The sequence below is a fragment of the Zingiber officinale genome, chromosome 5A, assembly GCF_018446385.1.
Source record: "Zingiber officinale cultivar Zhangliang chromosome 5A, Zo_v1.1, whole genome shotgun sequence".
In the NCBI taxonomy this organism is placed as follows: domain Eukaryota; kingdom Viridiplantae; phylum Streptophyta; class Magnoliopsida; order Zingiberales; family Zingiberaceae; genus Zingiber; species Zingiber officinale.
Window position 1 is genome coordinate 83,717,086 of NC_055994.1, and position 11,060 is coordinate 83,728,145.

General features: G+C 36.9%; 1 pseudogene; it reads right to left on the reverse strand.

Annotated features, from left to right (window-relative positions):
- Positions 1-823: 823 nt before the first annotated feature.
- On the reverse strand, positions 824-3,000 carry LOC121979711 (annotated as a pseudogene).
- Between the last annotated feature and the right edge of the window lie 8,060 nt (positions 3,001-11,060).

Sequence of the window (11,060 nt, forward strand, 5' to 3'; positions counted from 1 at the left end):
GGTTCCTACCGTTTAACAAAATTAGTTTTAAAATACTAATATTCAAAATTTATATATATATACATTGGCTTCCAATTTACTTTAAACAACAGTAGTTTTCTGCATTTTTGTATGCATATTTTTTTTTTGTAAATGGTAAATGCATTGTTCCACTATATATGTATATTTTTTTTCAAATGTATAAATGCATTATTTTATTACTGAAAACATGTGTGTTTTTTAGCTATTACACTTATGTTAGCTTGATTTATGCTTATGAATGCTCTCATTAAAATTTGAGTGAACATTTTGTCCCTCAGGTCCTGATAATCTAGATAACTTGAGGAAGTTTGCAAAGCAATTCTAGAGACGATCACTTGAAGCTGCAGCATCTAAAGGTGGAGAAAATGACGATATCCCATATCTAATGCTTGGAGAGACATTTGAGTCAGCTGCTTAATCTTGACAATGAATTTTTTATATATATTTCATATCATTTTTGGAAGCTTTAATTAAATGTTGCAATGATGGACAATTTTTTTTATCTGTTGGTGTTAATCTTTATCGCTTACTTTGAATTTTGATTGTAAATTGTAAATTGTAAATTCATTTATTCTCATATGCATAAGACAGTTACAATACATGAGTACTGTATTTACATCTTTTTGGTTTCTTGAGAAAAGGATCATATACAATAGACATACATAAATTTCAAACAAAGATGCATTTCAATATCAACATCCACTACATTTTCAACCTACAATGTCATCATTCTTATTCCTTGGTAGCCAGCCAGTTTGCTCATTGAAACCAAGTCTTGAATGCCAAGATCAAGTGTGGGCAGTCATCGATGTTGCGAGTGGAAAAGCTTAAGCTCTGCTTCAACAAATCTTGAGAATCTGATAATGGAATGGTAGATATTATTCTCAGTCCTCTCCCGAATTCTGTGACTCATTCCAGCCATCTCGACATTACCTCCAGCACTTTCACTGATGGGTCCATAAGCATCAATTGCTAGGCCAGTAGCAATAGTGCTCAACATGCCTAATGCAGCAACAGCCATAGCATACATGGCAGCAAGACTGAAGCCGATTGCGAAAATGGGAATGATGATAGATTTGTATCCGAGAGTAAGCCGAAAGATAACATTGGTGGCAGCTCCAGTTCGACATGAATCAGCAACATCTTGAACCGGACTGTAAAATGAGAATAAGTACAAGGCATTATGTGTGAACTGTAAACAATGCCGAGCATTTAACCTACAAAAGCACCCTTGGTATTGGCGTATACCAAAAAGTGCATGCAAGAGTAGATTGGAGATTAAAAAATAGACGTGCAACACCATATGGTAAAAAAAAAAAAACTTACAGATCATGTTTTGGTAAGTATCAATTTTAAAGGATGTCTTTTTGGTAGAATGTTCAATAATGTTGATACTTGAATAGAGGAATGGGAACATTTATTTTTACCTATAGGCGTTGCTTGTGTAGTATTCAGTGACAAATCCAATCACCAAGCCAGTCCATAACCCAATTGCCACATAGAAAAACAACTGCCTGTTCATCTCCAATAATTAGTATATTGAGAAACATAAAAAGCATCTGAGAACTGATTGACAAATGGAATAAAAAGCTTACCAGTTCTTAACCTGTTTCTGCTCACCAAAGTTGAAAATAGTGAAAGATGATGGGAGGGCCACCCAAGTAACAATGGCAATGCCAATAGCCATGAGTGCAGTGGAGATGATGAGCTACTTCTTCAAAGCAGGCTCAATCTCTTCTACAGCCTTTGTCTCAAAGAAGTCCATTGCGAAGAGAAAAGAAGTCAGTTGCGAAGAGAGTAGTTATCAGGCAAACTATGATACCCATAGAACTAATGAGCAAAGGATAGCACATTGTAGTGAAATCAAGGTCGACCCCGAATGAAGAAATAGAGGCAACAACTAGTGCAACAGCTGTTGATTCGGCATATTAGCCAAAAAGGTCAAATCCCATACTGGCAATGTCACCAACATTGTCTGCTATCACTTGTAAGTTGTACAAAGGCGAAAGGATTAGAATGGGCATTTAGTAGCAAAACTGCTCTTACAGTACAATGTGTTGGGCAAACGCATGTGAAACATTTTGTGCATCGAACACAAGGGTTAGCATGAGAAGCAAGGAAAAAAGGAAAAGCTGGATTTCTAGGGTCATCTTCGGGGATGTTCCTTTCGACCTTACCGACGAGATCAGCACCAACATCGACAACTTTTGTGTAAATACCACCACCCACTATGCCAAAAAGAGCCATGGAAGAGCCACCCAGACCATAACTAATAATGGATCGGCGAGCGAGGAACGCCGAGGAACACCGAGGCTCTTGACAAACGACGACGGCAGCAACGAGGGACGGCCTCGCGCCAACGGGAAACGTAGAGCACGGCGTCGCGGCGAGGAACGCCGAGGAACACAGAGGCGAGGCGAGGCGAGCGAGGAGAGGAAAAGTTAGGTGCGTCGCGAGAGAGGATCGCAGAGCACGGCGTCGCGGGGAACACAGAGGCGAGGCGAGGAAACGGCGTCGCGGGGAACACAGAGACGAGGGCGAGGAAAAGTTAGGTTTTAGAAAAGGAAAGGAAAAAATAAAATGACGTGGTTAAAAAACTATGAGAGGTGGAAACAAAATATATCCACCTGGCTTTGACGCGCACAGGAGCGTAAAAGAAGGTGCGTATAATATCAATACTATATATATATATATATATATATATATATATATATATATATATATATATATATATATATATATATATATATATATCAAAAGAGAGAGAGAGAGAGTGAGAGAGTGTTTTGATATTCTGCCCATGTTATCATATAATTCCGTGCACATCCAAAAAAAAATTTCAATTAATTTTTTTTTTACTCAATTCTATAACCCAACCCTTAAACTTTAAGTAAAATCTTATTGGCATAACTGAAAACTAAAAAACAACAATAAAAAAAATAAAAACTTGTTCGGATCATCTGAGGCGTCTCGAACCATCCGATGTGCCTTGAACATATGAGGGACACTTATGTGTGTGTATATATATATCTGTTATGGACCTTCTGCTACGGACTCGTCTGGACCTTACGTGAGGTGCCTCCAAAATGCATTGGAGGTGCTTTCATCAATTTTTTTGAGACAGTTAGATCAAATTCAGGTGCCTCAATTCAATACAGTATATATTTTAGCTCCGGGATTAAGACAATTAAATTTTATCTTTATATATATATGTGTGTGTGTGTGTTTTGTTAAGCCAATTAGATTGTATGTTTAGGGTTTATGGGTTAGATTATAGTGTTCAAGCTAAAATAAATTTAAAACTAAAAAAATTATATGATCTCTAGGTATAGTATATGTATTTAGTATTTAGGATTCAAGGGAATAATGATTTTAAAAAATAAATAAATTGAGACATCTAGATCAAATCCATATGCTTCAATGACTATGGCACAGACGGTCACGCAAAACATTGTTCGTAGTATATCATTATATATATAGTCTCATTGACTATTTCTGGAATGACCGATCTGGCCCTACAAAAGTTTTCCATCAGTCGCCAGGATAAATTAATCGAGAAGCGTACGTGGCAACCAGCCCAGAAGCTCATCATCTTTTGATTGCGCACTCCATTTGGAGGAAAAATTCTTATAAATATGTCATAACTGGGTATCGAACCGTGGGTACTTAGATAATAACTTGAATGTCCTATTGTTAGTACCATAATCCCGAAAGTAAATATGTCATAGTTGAGAATCGAATCATAAGTACTTAGATAATAATTTAAATGTCTATCATGATATCATAATCTATCTATATATATATATCAATAATTTGATGGATATATATATATAGGGGTGGGTTAGAAAGAGGGGGAGTTGTCTATCAATAATTTGATGGCACGCAATCCATGGTTTGCAATTAATGAAGTGGTCCAATTTGTAAACCAAAATTAATTGGATGGGTGTGGACGCATGTCTCCATCAATAATAGCGAGGGTAAAGTATCAGAAGACATAACGATGGATATATATACAGATATAGAGAGAGGGGGAGGTGTGTATCAATAATTTGATGACACGCAGTCATGGAGATGATTTGCAATTAATGAAGGGGTCCAATTTGTAAACCAAAATTAATTGGATGCAGTGAACGCATGTCTCCATCAATAATAGCGAGGGTGAAGTGTTCCAAGACATAACGATGGATATATGAGATTTCTGATAGGATGATAGGATGTTGAGAGTCATCTTATATTTAATATATATTTAATATTTATGTATCTATATTTATCATATAGGGTAACATATTTACTTTTCGGTAATTCTTATTAGCCAGAATCTGGTCAGCTAAAATTATCTATGTTTCAATTAAAATACATATATGTACATGCATGTAATTAATGTACACAGATGATATTACCAAAATACCCATGTGTACACTTACATGTATTGATTCTAGCTAGCCAGATTCTAACCATTTAGCATTGAGGGTAAAGATTAAAAGAACATCTTTTAACCCCTGATTATAAAAAATATGACGGACTAAGATAATTAAGCTATATTATATTAAAAAAAAATTTAAATTTTATGAGTTTGGATCGTTTACTAAACACATTTATGCTTCTCCATTTATTTTAAAAACTGATAGAAAATTTTGATGGAGTCGAATCCAACGTCTCCCGAATTAATCTGATTAATATCGAATTGGATACTGCAACACACACATATATATAATTTGTGTTGTATATTAAAAAATCCAAGGATGTTTTAATTTATTTTTAATCTATAAAAGTTGGTTAAAATTAGTATTATGATACTAAAATATTCTTCTTTTTTTTAACTTACTCAAAATGGCTCAAACATTATTATAATTTTTTTTATCAAAACAACTCTATCATACAAGTAATTTTGATTAAAATTAATATATATTATAATCATTTTAATCAAAGTTATTATAATTTTAAATAATTAAGATCGTGCCTAACTGATCTAAATTTAAAGCACTTTCTCTCTCTCAGTAAAACGGTAATTATGATTATCTGAAATGTTTTCTATAGTCCATCTGTATATTATCGGAAGAGAGATAAATTATGATGTCAACTTATAATTAATCATCAAGTTAATTAAGGAGTGGGAGAATTTTTTTTCTCGAGGATATGTGTCCATTGAGAATTAATTTCTTATCCATTATAATAAATATATCATCATCGAATCTCTAATACACCCTATGGGGATAAGCAATGATCAACATGTGTTAAAAAGTGATTCGCTCATTTCAGTACCTCTGTTAATCCGTCCATAGATTAATACAGAGGAGATGAATCATGAATGATTACTAGCCATTAGTACATATGGTCAAGATATTGAGGAAGGCATACCCAGATGTATTAAATTTTGACGCCAATACCTCATAAAATAATATTTCATATCTCAATCATTGTATATTGTTTCGAGGGGATACATCAATGATCAACATGGCACGTTGAAGACGTGGACACATAAGAACTTATTTTTCTGAGCAACATCATCGAAGATAATACATTTAGCTAAGTAATTAGGATTTTATTTATCTTGAATTGTAGCTTATAGCTAAACCTAATCTTAAGATTTTGCATAAGCTTACCAGGAAAAACAAGGCTTGTGAAAGAGGTACATTAATTCGAGCAGATTAACTTGGTTGGACTATTAAATAAGTTGAAGTTGTCAGACTGTGTGAGCTAAGAGAGAGTGAATATTTTCAATTATTTTATTCAATATTCAATTATTTTATTCTTGATCTCATGTTCGTCATTTGAATACATAGCAAAAATTTGAATCAATACTGATGCCACAACATAATTTCAGAATTTACTTGATATTTGTCTCTACTCCTAGTGATCTCCTGCCACCCTGAACTTCTCTTTTTCAGATACTTTGGGAAGCGAATAAGCTATTACAACAAGTTCTTAATAGAACAAATACAAGTAATTCAAAATACAAATGAAATGAAAGTAAAAATACTTTATAATTGTGAACTTTGTTTTAAATGTTTGCTTGTCACTTTGGAATATCTCTTAATGATTGAAAATATTGCAACACTTCATCTCTAACCCCCAAGAATTTAGCATTCTCCTCTAAAAAACCCTACTTATACGGTTGTTGTTTGAGTTGATTTTGTAATGATCTTTTGCGAAAAACAATAAATATACGTAGTGAAAAAAATAGATCCCTTCAAAGATCCATACGAATACAGTATACATGTTTTTATCAAGTTGTTGCCTTTGTTGCGTGAATGGTACAATCCCAGTAGTAAAATTGATTTATTGGCAGATCTCAGCGCGATCAAAACTATTGGTGCAGGGTACATCAGAATCGAACCTGAGTTTTGATGTTGTCAAAGGTTCAAGTTAAGTCTTGTTGTGATCTAACAAGTTGACTGAGTGTGCAGACTGTTTACTCAACCGGGAAAGGCCTAGTCGTGACTAGGCAAGAAAGACTTAGTAGATTGTGGAAGCTAGGCAGAAAGACCAAGTTGGTTGAGAGAACCCTACACTTAGCAGGGAAGCTCGATAGTTATGATGCATTATTGTGTGCCAAAATGACATCTAGAGATATCAATCCTTCATTGGACCAATCATTGGGAAGGCTTGTGCACAATCAATGTGCTCTTTGCTCCTAGAATATGATTGAAAATTTTGAAAAAATATTTTTTTGTATCATTATGCAATGTGGTCATAAGGACATTAACTTATGAATTCAATGCATAATTATCATATAAATGGCTGCTTGAGATATACTCAGATTTTGCTAGGACAACCTTTTTAAGAAAAAACTCAAACTACTACTTTAGATCAAGGTTACATCCTTGTAATCTTGATAGTTATCGAGTTTGTATCTATTTTGTAGTTTGGATTGCATCCACTTGTATACCTATTTTCCCAAGTAGATATTCACATAACAGATCACTCCATGAATTTTGGACATTTTTGAAGGTCTAGAGAATATTTGGTGATTTTTCAAAACTCGGATCCTGAATAATTCATCTGCATGCCAGTCCCCTGTTACAGATATCAGTCGGCTACATCAGTCGACTGGTCAGTCGACTGATAGCATTGTTCGACCATACAGAATGGTTCTGTATGATTTCTCTCCGGGGTGCAGTCGACTGATAAAACATGCAGTCAACTGGTGCAGTCGACTGCATGTTTTAGCAGTCGACTGGTGCCCTCGATTTTATATAAGGCGCCCGATCGAGCGACTACAGAAACCCTAATTTTTCGTCGCCACCCACTATTTCTCGCCACATACTCTTTCTTCCCGGCCTCTCCTACCTTCTTTTGTCTCCGAATCCTCTCCAAAACCTTCGGATCTACTCTCCCTCACGTTATTTCTCTCATCTGTCACTTGGAACACGGTTCAGTCACCACTCAGAGGTTTGGGTTGAGGTTCCCATTGGTCCTCCTTCATACGGTGATTCCCCGGCACAATGGAGTGTCGGTAATACTTTCTTTCATCTTGGGTTTTTCATTTTGGGTTGATTCATGCCTAAAATCATCTATGTTTTGCTTCCTTTCCTGTTTGACTGAAAATGGGCACTGTGTATTGCATATGCATGGTTTAGAGTTAAGCAAAAACGTCCGGTTGGAGAGGGTACCTCTCGGCAACCCACTCGGTAGCCCCCTTCAGCGCCTTCTGGAGGACGGTTTCCCTCCGAGGCTTGCCGTACTCGTTTTGAGAACACCGACTTCAAAATGATGAGTTGTCGTTATTTCAATCGTCCCTATTTCACTGGAATTACCCCCAAAATCTTTGACATTAATGTGCATTATAGGTTAGAAAAGTTATTTCATTGCATGACTACCATCAATTTAGACTTGTGTAAGGAATTTTACAATAATCTGTGTCCATCTAGTACTGAGGGTCATGCATATGTCACTATGGTCGATGGGGCATCCATTAGCTTCACCCTTGAAATATTGAGGTCCTTCTTAGGGTGTAGGCGGTCTACTAGCACCTTTACATGTTTTCCTTAGGTTGAGGAGTCTCTCTCTGATTCACTTTCTCATGTCTCCATCGATCTGATTCATCAGTATTATTTTCATGTTCCCAGGGCTCCACTAAAATATATTTTTGATGTCACCCACATGTCAGCCCCTAGTTACATCCTTTATAAGGTTGTCATTGCTTGTCTTTTGTCCATCGTGACCAAAGGGAAAGCCAAAATCTGTCTTCCTCATTTAGTTCTGATGTATGCCCTAGAGCAGCGTCTTGATATTGATATTGCTCTTCAGGTCTATGAGTTTATCATCCATTTTTCTAGACCAGTCCAGGGGAAGTTATACATGCCCTTCTGTCATGTCTTGACATCATTTTTCATTCATAAAGAGATAGATGTCACTAGGGGTGTCTTGCATCAGTTGTCTAAGGACTATGATCAGTTAGGGCCTCGCCAGATGTCTTTAGCCCAGATTGAGCAGCGTGACGGTGTTATGGTGTGGCGTCGCCTCCCTGGCCAGGATGATTTTGATTCCGATGATGATGCGGAGGAGGTCCCTATCCCTACTGCAGAGCCAGCACATGCCTCCCTACGGGAGCGTGTCTTTCACTTGGAGGAGTTTGTTCGCGAGGAGTTTCGGAGCATTCGCCAGTAGCAGACAGAGATGTTTGATATGATGCGGCGCTGGGATCTTGCCTACCAGGGCCCCCCTCCTCCTCCTCCTTCCCATGATGATGCTTCGGCGTAGGGACTTTGTTTTGTTGCTTGGTGTCAGGTGGACTTTTGGCTCTGATTTGTTTACTCTTTATCTCCTCGAACACTGTTGATGATGATGTTGTTGGATGTTATTATCTCTTTTGCCTATGTCGCTTGAGACCTTTTGTCTTTCTATCTATGCATGCTCGTTATGTTTATGGTGCTACTATTTCTCTATAATTATGTCTCTATTTGTAACTATTCATGAACGCCTATGCTTCTGTTTATTCTTGTACGGTTTTGTTTGCTTCTTTAGAGGGTATGCTATATTTCTCTGAAATTGTTGCTTCTTCTTTCCTTTTTGATGTATGTCAAAGGGGGAGGATAAAACAAGTTTAAGTTAAAAATACTTTTGATAGAGCATATGTTAAGGGAGAGTTTTAGATTATAATGTTTTTAATAAAGTATATGTTAAGGGGGAGTTTTGGATATCATGATTTATGTTTCATAATAGAGCATATGATAAGGGGGAGTGTGTATGGATTTTTATGCCTTATGGTTCATGATTTATACCATGCTTACAATCTTCAAAGTTATGAATTTGTATTCTTCATGATTTTACACTTCATGATAACAAATATCAAAGTTTTGGAGGTTATGTTTCATGCTTATATTATGTTTACAATTTTCAAAGTTAATCTTATGTCTAACTTAAACATATTGTCACACATCAGAAAAAGGGGAGATTGTTGATACAATCGACCTAGGATTAAATGGGGTGATCTTTGTTTTTGATGTGTGTGTCAAAGGGTTTAAGTTAGGATTTATATTGGTTCTAATATGTACTTAAGTTGTGGAGGACTTGGTAAATTGCACAAGCTTGGAAAGTTTCATGACTCAGGTTCTTGAAGATTGGTGAAGGATGGTGCATCCAATGGACCACGGACAAGAAGCAAACGGAGTGAAGGGAAGTGAACCTCAAGGTAATGTGAAGGATGTCACAAAGAATAGTTGCAGGCTTGAGTGCATCTGAGGGACAAAGGCTGAGGAGGAAGACTTCAAGGGAAACTCCGGACACCAGTCGACTGGTGCAGTTAACTGGGAGCGAACAGAATGTCTCTGTTCGCTTAGTTCACAGATACCAGTCGACTGCATGTTTTAGCAATCAGCTGGTATAATACCGTTGGGATGATGACGCACAAGATCTCCACAGATTCGAACAAAACAGTAGCCATTGTGTGCTACCAGTCGACTGCATGTTTCAGCAGTCGACTGGTATCGGGAATTCCAGCATACTGTATATAAAGTTGGAAGCTTGGAGAGAACAACTTAACTGATTTGAAATTACTGTTTAAGCTTTCCAAGTGACCTCCAAGCCTTACTACTCTTATTCTCTCCTCCCTAAGCTCATTAAAAATCTTGTAAAAGGAGGAGATCATCTTGTAAAGGTTTCTCCATCGTCACTCTTGGATTGAAAAGGAGAAGATCTTAGTGAAGCTTGATTGGGTGTGTGCGTGCCTTGGATTAGTCACCTCAAGGAGGTGGAGACCAAGTAAATCGAGGAGTTAGCCTTGTTCTCTTATTGTTTTTCAGTTTCATTTCTTTTTGTGCTTCCGCTAACAAATTATAAGTGAAAAATCAAAGAAAGGTTACTGCACATTGAATCTTTTTACTTTTGATGCTTATTTATAGTGGGAAATCTTAGAATTTCACAGGGATATTCTCTTCCAATCCCATCTTTCAATTATTTTTTATGCCTTTAGTTTTGTTTCGACTTAAGGATGATTGTTACACAGTTAATAAGTTAACGTATGCATGGATCCAGGGCGTAGTCATGAAGGGCTGACCCGTAGGGAGCAGCTGGGCACAGAAGGGTATCACAAAGGCAGACTGACCACCAGCGAGGATCCCGCCGAGGAGTACGTACAAAGAGAAGGCATCCCCGTTGATGAGGCAATGTAAACTTGTGTCACGACCATGGAAGGATGTTGGTTTGTTTGATTTTGCATGTATGGTTTAGCTAGTGTGTAATCTGTAATTTGCATCAGGTTCAAAACTACCATCAGAAAAAATAAAGTATAAATAGCATTTGACTATTACGCTAATTGAACAAATGGTGACAATTGGAACAGCAAGAGCAAATGATGTGATCAAATAGAAGGTTGAAAAGTATGAACATCACAAACGGATGAGTCTATAATAAAGAACTTCCACTGACTAGGAACTTAAAAGTTCAGGTTTTCAGTTAAACCCAAACAATAGACTTGAAAACTGATCGAATAGTAGCACACCACAACCACCAAAATTCGCCTTTGAAATGAAAACAAACCAATGAGACCCCATGTGTGCATGGTCATGGACGGGTAGGATTTCCAACCCCAACTGGGT